Consider the following 11004-nt stretch of genomic DNA (forward strand, 5'->3'; position numbering starts at 1 on the left):
AATAGGACAATTCTGATAAAAAGAAAGAAACACATACCTGTGCCTACCAGGCATATATCTCTCTGAGAATAACAGTTGAAAGCAAATTTAAAAGAAAAAAAAATTCCAAACACTCCTTCCTGAGAAAAGTATTGGAATTAATACTGGGAATGTATTCTTAGAGAACAGTGGTCAAATCCTCCTAGAGTTTTTCCATGATATATTAAGGGAGTTTCAGCAGGAGTAACAGGATATACAAGTGCATCTCTAAATATGCATCTGTAAATTAATGACCTACAAGTTACTAGGTACAATGTGGACTGAAATAAGAGCTTAGGCAATATTTGATGTCGGTTTTAAAGCAGATTTTAAAAAAAATGGAGCACAGTTCTGAAGAAGAGTTCAGCAAAACCATTTCAATATGTCAGACAGACTACATTTTACTCTCTCAGCTCCCAGAAGAGTCAGGGTTTCTCTATAATTTCCAGGAGAAAATCACACGTAATATAATATTTTGGTAAAAAGGACAGACCCCATAGTGCAAAGGAAAACAAACTTTATTCCCCAGATGAATATTAAAGTAATTTTTTTTCTCTTAACTATTAAGTAAAATAGGGAATGATAGCTACAATAAAAATAAACCAAGAAAACAAATAAAGGTGCAAACATGTTTTTCTTCTGAGGAAAAAAAAAGTAAAATTCTGTTCAAATAATGAAGGGAACTTCCAGCCTTTCTTCTCCCCTTTTATTTTTTTCTTTTTGAGAGCTTGAATATATGGTATATGGTGAGTATATGGTATATGGTGGTATATGGTATATGTTACAATTTCTCCCATTCATAATTTGACAATGGCATCTCTGGTTTTTCTTGTGGCACCTAATTCCCTCTTTCTGTCCCAAATCCAAACTCCACACATGAAATGAGCCTTTGTGAAGCAGCCGATTGTGACAAGCAGCTACTTTTACCTATCAAGACCAATGATGTATGAAACTCGCATGTTAAAAGGCATTAAAATATGTCCAAAGCTGATCCTGCCATATGTTTTGAGGCTTTCACCACACAGAACCACCAAGTAAGAACATATTTTCCTGCCTAAGGAGACAATTTTTCCACATCAGCTTAGTGCCTCCGTTGTTTCAGCAGGAGAACATTATTGTGCTCCTGAACCTTATTTCTTCCATGCCTGTGTATTCACTGCAATTTGCCAGCTACAGCATTGTTTTTTGGAGCCTGAAACCTGAGCACTTCCCAGGAAGCCCGTAATAGCAGTCAGGCTCTAGGTCATGTTTATCATGTGTGAACCACCATTTCTTTGGCTCTTTAATACTGATTAACCAACCAAATAATAAATTAGGTTGAGAGGGAAGTCTTCGGGGAGGAAAGAACAGATTCAATTTAATTACAACAACATATCTTGATTATTTCTCGTATTAATACTAAGATTCTGCACTTAAACAAGTAATCTTTGTCCTAATAATTAAGGTCATTTGTCCCTATGGGTTATTTCCTGCCTGAAACAGAGCCTGGAGCTGCACAAAGGTGGGAGGCTGAGCCTGTGGGAGTGGGAGCAGAGTCAGCTTTTCATCACAGCCATGCAGGAATGTACCTCCTTCCCAACAGAAAAACCTTGTGGGATCATGCCAGGATCACCTGCAGTGTCTTCCTTAATGCCATGGACACCTGTGAGGACTTTCAGGGGTGAAAAGCAGTGGGCATGCCAAGCTTCTGGGGTATCAGGAGGAAAACCTGAAGAGTCTCAGAGCAAAGCAACAGAGCAGAACATGAGTACAGCTCCTATTGCCTCCTGCAGTTCCTCTGGCACCTGCGGACTTAGAGATGAACCCCACAGAAATGCTGGAACAAGCCAAACTCTCAGTTGCACTGTCCATTCCCATATACAACTATTTCTGGCCTCTCAGACTGAAACCCCCAAACCCACGGGCCTCGCCTCCGTCTTTACTCAAGGGTCCCGCATGGGAGACGTGCATGTAAAACACATCAAAGCATTTGAGGTATTCCCAGAAAGCCTACACTGGTATTCCACAGAAAGTTGGACAGACCTCCAGATATCCTTGCTCCTTCATGTAGAGGATGGACTCCATGATCCCTCCAAGTCCTTTTAGGAGCTTCCCCTCTTTGCTGATGCTTATAATTACTGATACATATAATTCCTTGCCTGTATTTGCACTTCTTCACTTGAATGATACTTATGCATTTTGAAAGGAAACTGCACCATAAGGGCAGTTGTGTTGTTGTTGGTATTCCAGTTTTTATTACTAAGAACTGCTGAGAAATGGGTGGTAGTTCCTCAGGAATGTGAATAAAGTTTTTTCTCTGGGACCTCGACGGCGGCCCAAGCATATCGGCAAATGGAGGAGAGGAGTAAACCAGTCACAGCAGAGAAACAACAGCAGAAAAATACGAACCTGTTAACTGCAGCACCACCAAGTGTCGGCATTGAAAACACCACATATAGGGAAAATATCCACTTTCTACAAGAATGGCAGGGGCAAATGTTTCTAAAAATCAGCTTGTTGGCATCTAAATGAGAACAATTTAATTTTGAAAATTTCTGAAAATCAATTTTGAAAATTTTAAGTGTCAAAGAAACCTATAAGTCTTCTTCCAAGTGCCCTATGACTAAGTCCATTATGTTCTGCCAAGATAATATTAATATTTTCAGAAAATAAAATATATTTCCAATTAACAAGGGAATAATCTGAATAGAACTTTAGATTTTAAACTTTTCAACAATTTAAGTGAGTTCGTGCTTGTTAACTACACTTGCACAAGCACAGCCCCAAGTGCTCAGCTGCTGCCATATGCTGCAATGTGTGCAGGAGTCACTGCCTTCAGCACGGGTGGGGATCTGCCTCGTGTAACAGGGACAGACACAGCACATGGCAACTGCCAGTGGAGGCTACTTCAGAGAAAATCTTCCTCTTTTCTGAGAGTGTTATGTTATTGTATGTGCACCAGGGATGCAACTCCTCTCTTGTATGGGAGAACTCGAATGCACCTGCTTGTTGAGCGTCACATCCCCTGGCCACAGGCTGCCATGAGGATGTTCCCTCATGGCTCTGATCACAGGAGCTGGAGCGTGGCCAGTGGCTGTGACAGACAGGTACCTGTCTTTGCCTTGTCAACAACTGTCAGGGACTGCATACCTGTGACACCACTGCTTTTATTTTTCAGGGTATAGTAAGCAAAAAATATGACTGATGCCTTTTTTTGTTTCCAAGCATTGTTCAATTTTCAGTCTCTTACTGCTAGCATTTATCTAAGGTGCCTTTACACGCTTCCCAGACAAACCAAAGAAGTATCCTTCTATTCTTTTGAGCTAGCTTTTCTGATCCAAAATTAAAATCTTCAGCAGGAATGAAGAGACAGGGCATTTCCAGCTAAAACAAAAAAACTTTCACAACCCATCTATTTCCACGGCACATTTTGACAGTGAAGCACTGTCTATTTTTTCACTATTTTAATTTCCTAATTTGTCTTGCCTGGCAGCAGTTTCACGCTGCTGCTCGTGCCAGTGCCAGTACTGCACACTCCCCTGCTGAGTATCTCTTGCTTGGCAGAGTGGGAGAAGGCAGAGCATCATGTTACCACAGCTTCCCAGCCAGTGCTGGCCTGGGGACTGCTCTGGCTGCCACGGGGGGACATCTCTGTCCTTCTGATTAATTATGTTACCTTCTGAAGCGGGACAAAATCCCGCAAGTCTCTTGTGCAAGTCTGAAAACATTTTCATAGCTCATGGCTATGGAAAGGAGAGCACTGAGGGCAAACTCCCATCTCAAAATACTGTGGCCAAGCAAGACGAGCTGGAAAGCACTGTACTCAGCACTTTCCTTGGGGTGTCCACCCCATGGATGTCCACAGGACCCTGGAAATCATCAGCACATGCTGATCTTTGTGTGTGTGTGCTTTCTAGGGGTGGATTCCCCTCCCTGTTTTTCAGGGATGGGTTCAGATGTGGATGTGTCAGCAGCTTCCTGGCTGGTGAGGAAGGGGGAAGAGTTCCCTCTCCTTTAACTTCTGATATTCCTTATCATAATCATCCTGATCACAATTTGTTTCAAACGCAACCACACCCACGTTCCCTCCTCCCATAAATGGCAGTTTTCTCGGTGATTTGCACAAATACAAACACCTGTAATCACATCAGCCGTGGTGCCGAGGGGCCGCGGTGAGGAAGAGGCGCTGTGCAGCCGCCAGCACGGCGGGGATGGCCCGGCGGGATGGCAGGGCGGGATGGCCCGGTGAGGGTGGCACGGCGGGGATGGCACGGCCGGGATGGCAGGGCGAGGGTGGCACGGGCGGGGCTGGCACGGCGGGCTGTCCAACGGCCACCGCGGGGACCGCGGACACCAAGCACCACCTGCTGCCCGAAAAATCCAGCTCTTTAACGCCACAATTACAGATGCCGAGCTAACTGCAACAGGCGTCATCTAATAACCTGCCGAAAGTCTGAGGTAGCCTGCAAATCTTAACTTGCTTCTGCAGAATTTCAAACCTTAACACCAGCCCTTCCCAAGCCCCAGGAACTCGTGGCTACTTCGAAGTCTATCACATCTATCAGTACTAGCCCTGTGTGCACTTTGAAATGCAGAGTGCTGCTCTCTACTCTGGAACTAGAGTCCTTAAACAGATAAGACAAATTGTTGCTAAAGTGACTCCAAAATTAAAGTTATCACATTAGCTTCTCCCAACTTCAGCTTGGTATTTATTTGTATAGCTACCCAAACCCAAATCTTGACCCTCACTTCCAGGAGAACTAGCCAAAACTTCAGGTGAAAGCTTCATTTTGTACCAGCTCTCTCTCCTCTCTGAAGAGACCTTGTAAGAATACACGAACCTGATCCTGTAGTCCTAGTCCTGTTTGAACCCCCTAAAGCACTACTCCTACCTGAAAAATAAGAATAAAGCACCAGGTTCATGAGGCCAGTCCCCAATGATCTCATGCAACTTTGCCAAACTTTGCACAAGAGATCCATCTGTGAACCCTACTGTCCTAACTCCTTGTGCTGCACTTACTCTTGGACTTCTAGAAAGCTCAAGATCACCTACAATTCCTGCAAAATAGAAATACAACATTCAAACCCAGCCCTGAACTTGCCTCAGAGTGTCCTACAGGTTGGAGAGAGAAATGTGCTTGTCAGTATTTCACATCCCCTTAATACTACCTGTAACTGAAAGCCCCATAAGGGAGAACACAAGACTTACGTGGAAATTAAGAATAAAGGTATTCAATAATTTTCCTCTGTGACTGTTTGGGGGGACATCTCAAGTCACCACAGAAAACTGCTGCTGAGATTCTGATTTTTCAGAACTTTTCCTGAAGTGCCCTGTTGCTCAGGTAGTTTGAACGAGACCCTACATGTTTCCAGACCTATTTTCCCCTTACCTCAGGCAGCCTTGCCTTACATATAACCGGTAAGATATCTCCAGAATACATTTTCCAAATCCTAAACTGAGTGTTAGCTGCCAGCCTACAGCCTACAGGTGCACAAACACCTACGGCTGCTCCGAGTTTGACAAGACATTCATACAGGGCTATATCCCATGGCTTTGCAAATCCAGCAGAAATCCTACTGCTGCAACACTTGTTTTCCCAGATCCTAAACTGGATCTTAACCTCAAGCTCTCCTTTTGTTTTATGAAACCTCAACGTTTATGAATAAAGTGTTTCCCAGCGCCAGTTTCCTGCCTAAATCCGAGAAAGAACGTGGAAAGGAAAAGAACCCCCTGCCCTAAACTTGAGTTTTCCAGTTGTCTCCGTGCTCAGATTTCCAGGTTAAAACCTAGATTTTTGACCAGCCGCGAGGCAGTGAGCCGGCTGTCAGGGAAGGGCTGAGAGATCCGCAGGTGCAGAGGGACGGCCGGAGGAGCCTCCCCGGGGCGGCGAGTTCCCCCTGCCCGGGAGAGGGAGCTGCGTGCCCGCTGCGGCCCCGGCTCCCAGCCCGGCCCTCTCCCGGCTCCGAGCCCATTCCTGCCCCGGCTCCCAGCCCGGCCCTCTCTCGGCTCCGAGCCCATTCCTGCCCCGGCTCCCAGCCCGGCTCTCTCCCGGCTCCGAGCCCATTCCTGCCCCGGCTCCCAGCCCGGCCCTCTCTCGGCTCCGAGCCCATTCCTGCCCCGGCTCCCAGCCCGGCCCTCTCCCGGCTCCGAGCCCATTCCTGCCCCGGCTCCCAGCCCGTCCCTCTCTCGGCTCCGAGCCCATTCCTGCCCCGGCTCCCAGCCCGGCTCTCTCCCGGCTCCGAGCCCATTCCTGCCCCGGCTCCCAGCCCGGCCCTCTCCCGGCTCCGAGCCCATTCATGCCCCGACTCCTCTCCCGTCCCTCTCCCGGCTTCTCTCCCGTCCCTGCCCCAGCCCCTTGCCCGTCCCTGTCCCGGCTCGGCGCCCCCCGCCCCGCATCTCTCCCGGGAGGCGGCTGCACCAGCCAGGAGCCCCAGTTCGAACACACCGCAATTATCTAAACCCTAATCTGGCCGCTCTCTGTCGGTTGATGGCTTTGCCGTAATTAGCTGCGGTGCAGGAAGCGCCGCGGGCCGAGGGCTGTGGAGATGAGCAGCCTGTGCCTGTCCCCGCGTCCTCTGCCAGGGGCACAGCTGAGTGCCAGCACAAGCAGCAGGTGAATAATGCAGAAAATACAAATTTCAGTTTAGAATTACCCGAAAAACAAGGAGAAATATAGCGAGGGAAACACAAACCTATGCAATTTGCACACGATGATAGCAAAGAAACAAATTGTGATATTGAAATGTGAGGAAAACAGCCCAAGTCCATCCAAAAATACGACATTGATAATTTTCAAGATGCACACTATATAAAATATAAGATGCCGAAGTGGTTTACTAAGCTAAACATTCAGGTGCAACACCATAACTAAATACTAAAACCACATGCAAAAATGATATTTTAAAAAACCACTCGAAAAGGAAAGCTAAATTTGAAATGCGTTTAAGTATTTCATCGAGGCATACATAAATTAACATCTTTTAAATAAAGCCAGGAAGAAAACTAGAAGAAATCTTCCTGGAGCACAGAGAAAACCCCAAACAATAATAGGTAGCACATAAAAAATGAGTAACAGATGGACCAACTGGAGGATTGTGCTTAATGTAATTAACATTAGCACTTACTGGTAACGGTTAATGGTCCTATACCATCACACCTCCCAAAACAAAGCCTGATCAGGGACGCATCAAAAGACATGAAGTGAACCCTGAGGCATAAGTGCCATTTAGATCGTGTTGAAGACATTTTCATCAATCTTCATGAGAAGTAACAGCTATTGGAGAGAAAGAGATGCCAGCAAGTTTACATCATGTAATCTCTACGTTTTCTTAAGTAACTAGACTTTCCCCAAAAATATGATATATGGATAATTTCCACTCATGTCTCTGCTGCTAAATCTGAAAGATTTACATCCCTTCAGCTGTCATTCAATAGTAGGAACTTATCCAAAGGTACTGTTCTGCATTTTAAGACAGTAGTATGAATTAACAGAAAATCTTCAAGAAGCCAAAGAAATATTTAGTATATACCAGATAAGTATTTAAAAGGTGGAAATGTTCGTGTCGCTAGAAAATCCTTTCCATTTTTTATTAAAATTTGAAAAAATGTGTTTCCACGCTAAGTTGCTAAAGTGCCTTTTTTTCAGTCAGAATTAAAGTTGTATTCAAAATAACTTAATCGTTCATTCAGAAAACAGGTGCTATAAATAATAATTGTATGGGAAAGCCCCTTTTTGCTCGTAAGTATTTGAAAGCTTATCAGTGTTGTAGTTTGATAAGAGGACTTGAGAACACAACAATGTTCTTCGCCAGGCAAACCCAGATGGATTCACCGGGTACTGCCCTTGGTTGCCTTTTAGCCTCTTCTGCATCATGTTTGAGAGCAAAATGAAAAAAAACCCAAAGTCGTAAGTCCTTCTTGAAAGCCAATGCTACGGAGGAGAGATGCTTTTTGAATTATTTTGCATTCGCCGCCACAGAGCCGGTTTGTGAATAGGGGAGGTTTCTGCCCCCTCGGGTCTGTCCGCAGGGCGGGTTCTCCAGTGCCACCTCCTGGCGGGCACGGCCGGCAGGGAGGCCCACTGTGGCCCCGAGCCTCATATAGGGTTGGGAAGATGAAATGTCAATATAGATATTTATTTCTGCCAACTTATTAAACAGAATGACACAATCTAGCGGCAGATAATTTTTTTCTGCATATGAATTGTATAATTTGTACCATGCTTTGTAATCCTTCAGTACATACATATATATGAATTTACTTACATGGAAATAAATGGAGCACATAGAACATTGCTGTTTCATGTCTAGAATATGTAAGAAAGTTTTTTTTTTTCAAATAAATGCAAATGTGAAAATAGTTTGTTGTTTGGTTGTTGTTCTTGGGTTTTTTTAAGGGAGTTAGGTTTCTTATTTTCATAATCTAATAAATATTTGTTCTATTTAGTACACAATAAAAGGTCATCCCCACCTTCTCTGTCACAAAAACCAGGTAATTTTTGCAAAGGAGAAGAGAGTCACTTAAAGCACATCACATTATCATCACTTTGTTGCTGACTTTATAGCAACCCCTCTGTGCCATCTTCAATTATGTATGTGCTGAGCTGGACTGAGGACAGAGGTGGAGAAAAAGAAATTTGTGCTCAGACATTACTGCAATTCCAGAGCAGGATGGGGCACCCACAGACAGAATCCTGCTGCTGTGTGACCACGGCTTGGCCCTGGATGACAAGCAGAGGGCCCTGTTGAGGATACACCAGTAGCTGCTGTGAGCTTCCACGGCCCCTGCAGATCGTGGAGCACAGCAGTACCTCTCTGCACATTTTAATTGTGCAAGGCAACTGGCAGCTAGCACAATTTGGAGACATTCTTCATCTTCTCTAATTTATTTTGGAAGTTGATTGGGAATGCAGGAGGCAAATGAGCACAGACATGGCTCTAAGTTACCTTGTTTCAGTCCTCCCCCACTCCTCCCACTCATCTGCACAGCACTGCCCCCATCGCCATCCATCTCTCCACCACGGCAGTAATATACACAAATGAACTTCTTGCAGGTGCACCATTTCTCTTCTGCTGCCTGTATGAAGCAAAATATCTGATCAACTATTTTTTGCTTCCTTTAATATTCCAATACCTGTATGTCACTAATGGCTTGTTTTTCCATCTCTTGTGAACTACCTCACCACAATGGTCAAGAGTATTATCTCTAATTTGCATCTCAATGCAAAGAAATGAAGATATGTTCTCTTCCACTTAACTGGAAACCAAACAAAGCAAAGCCTTGCTTAAGTTGCCTTTAGCATAAAGTCTATTTAACAATTTCAGTCCTTTTTAAAAAGGATTAATAGAAAATACTAAAACTTTTTACCAAATAAATGTTAACATTAAGGTTGTGAGAAGCAAGCTTCTGATGTTTGGTGCGTGAAGTCCTGTCCCACTAGCAATGGACACTGAATGGCCCCTGCTCTGAGTCTGATACAGACTGTTTCTTCCCAAATATTGCTGTGAATCCTTTTGCAGAATTCCCTCCAATCTGGTCTTAAAAAATTTCTGTATTTGGCTGGATATTTTCTTGCTAGTTTGGTTGCTGGCTAAAACAACTCCATTAGCCATATAAATGAAAGCTGTCATCTCTTCAAACTGAGAATGTCGATCTAAGCAGGACTTTGTGTCTGCTCTTCAGAGTAAACAGAGCGCAGGTGACATGTTGGTTTAACTTGGAGTGAGAAGGAAACACGTTGCAGATTGACTGTGCAATGGGTAGGATGACATGGGCTTAAACCATCCAGGGAGGATTCAGATTCACTGAAGACATCTCAGGGATCATTTGTTTAGAGATCCGAACTAGGATAGGCAGGACTTCCCTTCTGCCAGTCCTACAAAGCTAAAAATGAGGAAAAGGAAAAAATACTGTAAATGTAATAGCACAATGATCCCATGCTGGACCAGATCAAAGGTTTATCTAGCCTGGTAATGATGTTTTTAGCAGGTCCATCCCAGATAGTTTAACGAGGAGCAGAAAATTCTGCAGTGCCACCAGTCATGAGGGCTTAATGCAGAACCACATTGCAGCAGAAAAAGTGAGGGTCTCCATCTATTCCTTTTCCCCCCTCTCTCCCTGTCCTTACTCTGCTCCTGGCTGTGTGCTTCTGCTTCTTATCCTCTGTGTGTGAAGGTGTTTGTCAGGTCTGCTATGAGCCAATGTAGCCAGTTCAGTGACAAAAGGGTTTTCTAAACTGAGTCTCACAGAAACCAGATCTGTATTATAGATGGAGAAGATTACACCATCAAGAGCAAAGGGAAGAGAGAAACAGAAAAGTAGGCAGAGGGAGTGAGCCTTCCCACCCTGAACAGCGTCAAGATGTTACATTTCTCCAACTGCACATAATGCCCTGCAGGAATCACAGGGCGTTTACTGAGCCCTCAAGTGCTATATGCACCTACATTGTCGCACTTGGGCTCATTTTCTCAGTCCTTAATCCAAGAGTGGGAATACAACTGTGCTGCCTATCAGTGGCCAGGCTGACTCCTCAGTACTGCTCCTTCCTGTTCACAGCTCCCACATGTTTGTTCACAGAGCTACTGAACGAGCTGCCCCAAACTTTCAACAGAAAATTTGAAATCAAGGTGATCCAAGAAACTTATAACTACCTGTGGATCTATAGAAGAAGAAATGGACTATAAATTACCCTTGAGATCGAGTATATGCCTGACACCAACTGAAATTGCCAACCTTTTTCAATAATAAATCATTTTAGAAGTACAAACCTATCAGAAGCAGAGATTCTTGCTGTTGTGAACCTTGACACCCCAGTTTAAAAGAAAAGCAAACAAAAACAAACAACCTGCTGACAGTTGCTTTTCAATCCTGGACAACTGTAACCTTTAAATTATTTTTGGAAAGAATATGTAGTAATTCTCTTTATTGATTGTTTTACAGAGCATCAGTCTACCTAGAGATGACATGGATACAGAACTACAGATAACAGGTTGAAATAGATCTTTAAA

This window comes from Zosterops lateralis (assembly GCF_965231275.1).
Source record: "Zosterops lateralis genome assembly, chromosome: 7".
In the NCBI taxonomy this organism is placed as follows: domain Eukaryota; kingdom Metazoa; phylum Chordata; class Aves; order Passeriformes; family Zosteropidae; genus Zosterops; species Zosterops lateralis.